Raw genomic sequence first — 2,858 nt, 5'->3', positions numbered from 1 at the left:
CTGAAGTTGAGAGAAAGTGGAGAATGAATTAGTAACTTGTTCTCTGCCCCGCCCCTGTGGGGGCAGGTTCTGGGAAATTGGGATCTACATGCCAAAAATTGCCGTGGCCTCAGATAAGCAGGCAAACTGCGAATGTCCTGTGGACCTTGGCTGGGGACAGGAACATGTACAGTAAGTCCTCAATGTCACCATCGATAGGTTCTTGAAAACTGCAACTTCAAGTGAAATGACATATATTTTACCCTTGGCTAATTGATATAAACGAGTTCAGTTCCTACAGCATATTTCTGGTCACAAAAACATCACCAAACTTCTAAAGACAGACCCAAAACACTTCTAATATTAAACACTGAAATAAATGTGAACTACACATAAAGAAAGATTAATACAAATAAGTGAGAAAATGTTTTTCCAACCCACCTATTCCAGTTCAGGGTTGCGGGGGACCAATGCCTCTCCCGGTAGCTCAGGGCGCAATGCGAGCTCCCACCCTGGATAGGCTGCTCTTCCATTGAAGGGCACACTCACACAAGCTCAAACTCACTCAGACTGGGACAATGCAGACATGACAATTCACCTCCTGCACATCTTTGGGATGTGGGAAGAAACCGGAGTACCTGGAGAAAATCCACACACACACGGGGAGAATGTGCAAACTCCACATAGAAGGTAGCCCTGGCCAGGACCTGAAATTTTTTCATCAACCTTATAACCAAAGGAGGTTGAATGAAACATCTGAGGACCTGCTCTACTGAGGAAAGGCAGGCTCAGGTGGGAGGTGGGTATTGGCGCCCCTTCTGAAAAGGTCTAGAAGCCCTCAGGCCAACACCACTCCTCATACCAGTTGTTCTACCAGCCCACTCTTCGTAAGCCCGGCCTGGGGGAACAGAGGGGTGGCCAGGAAGAGGAGGGCTGGGGGTAGCTTCTGGGAAGGAGGAGCCCTCAGGCCAGGTCAGTGTGACTGGGCAGCGGGGACCTAAAAGCACTGAGCATCCTTTGGGGTGTCTAAGTGGGGGCAAGATTTGCTGTGGCCAAGGCAGGATGAATCCACCCTATTTTGGGGGTAGAGAGGCTGGGCCCAGGAGCCCCCACGCTGCTTGCTGTTCAGGCTCCATTAATCTAACCAGGGCTCTCGGTTCAACTCCAGCAAGGCTTCCAACAACACAAGACCTGCACTCTGGCAGTACAAACCGAGAGCTGAAGATGCCCACACTTTTTAGCCCAGAGGCCTCCCTCAAGGGAATTTACTGAGAGGAAAGCATGAAATAGAAAAGGACAGAGCTCGAAGGGGCCGATTCGGTGTGGTGGTGTGTATACTCAGGCGGAGGTCAGTTGTGCCAAGGGAGCCCATGAATTGCAACTTGAGTGACAAAGGGCAGATCACTGATCCATAGCAAGGCAGTGCCCTTGTCACGAGCCCAGACCCATGGGAGGGTGGCCCCAGGGCCCGAGGTGGGATTATGAATGACTTTGTTCGACTTTCCTTTAATAAAGTTGAAATGCTGCTTTCATAACAAATAGCAATAAAGTGAATAGAATAAAGTGGCTCCTGAGTCGGTGGCCACAGCTGGGATAAAGATGCTTCAGAAGTGTGACCGGGTGCCATATCCTGGGTCGGGGGGAGTATTGGGTGACATTAGCTCTGGGGGGGACGGGTAGCCATCTTGGGGGCCTACTCAGGCCCTTTGAGCAGTAACTGGCTTGCAGAAGGCTGGGAAGGGGTCTCCTCCATTAGTCTTGCCTTGGTCAACACCAGTCACATCTGACCCTGAGAGAAGGGAATCATGGACTTTGCAGCTGTGTCTGCGGCTGCAATAAAAGTTCCCTTTTGAGCTACTACAGCCAGAAGCCTCATCTATGCAGATAGACTGCTCGCCCTTTGGCTGATATGACTTGGATTACACAGGGGATATATCCTGTCAGCCAGCGATCCAGAGGAAGAGCCTCCCCAAGCTCAGTGTGCAGGCCCTGTTCCCACAGAAGGTCTGCTCCTTTGGGGCACAGAGCACGGGCCTGGCCTGGAAAGAGCTATATAAGGAGGCCAGGCTGGTCTAGCATGTGGGAAAGACTCCAAGCACCCAGCTCTACCTGCCCAGGGACAAGTGAAGCTTCCCTGCAGGCAGAGCTCTAAGCCAGGCACTGCAAGCCCAGGCGCTGTCGGTGCAGACCCTGACTGTCGGTGGTCATGCTGTCACAGCTGGACAGGCCTCTGCAGCTTCCTAAAGCTCCATGCACACGGGGGACAATGAGGCCTGAAGAGGAAAGGATCTCACACAAGCTGAGAACCTAGTGTTTGCATGGTTCAGGTAAAGCTGTGAGAGTGGCAAGGGGGAGAGGCTCACCGTGAGTTTGAGAGAGGGGAGAGTAGCTTGGGAAGCAGACCGTCACTGGCCAGAGAGGAGCCTCAGTTGAGGGATGCAAGATGGCATGGAGGCAGCGCAAATGAAGGTGCAGGGTGAGTGGGGGCTGTGAGGTCTCTGGCTCCTGCAAAGCCTTGGGATCCTTAGAAGTATCTCCATGGCGTTTGCAGAAGACAAGGGGAGAGCCCCATGCTCCCACCTGCTTCACTCTGAGTAGTGTCACTGTGGTTTGTTTTATGCAATAGGCTCCAGCTCAACTCCCTTGTCATATATAAGGAGAAACTAAGCCTCAGAAAAGATGGTCTGAAGTCACACAGAAAGTCAACGCCAGTATCCATATCCAAGGCTTTCTAGTATGTAGCAGTGGCCGTAGGGTACCCCCTAGGACTGCCCCCGCAAAAGCTGAGAAGGGTACAGAACGCGGCCCCCACTCCCACCCTGCCCTCCTCTCCCCTGCACTTAGGGGCCATGGACAGTGACCAGCCAACACCCTCCAAA

Source organism: Pteropus medius, unplaced genomic scaffold (assembly GCF_902729225.1).
Source record: "Pteropus medius unplaced genomic scaffold, Ma_sr-lr_union100, whole genome shotgun sequence".
NCBI classification, from domain to species: Eukaryota; Metazoa; Chordata; class Mammalia; order Chiroptera; family Pteropodidae; genus Pteropus; species Pteropus medius.
Note: the sequence above shows the minus strand (reverse complement) of the source record.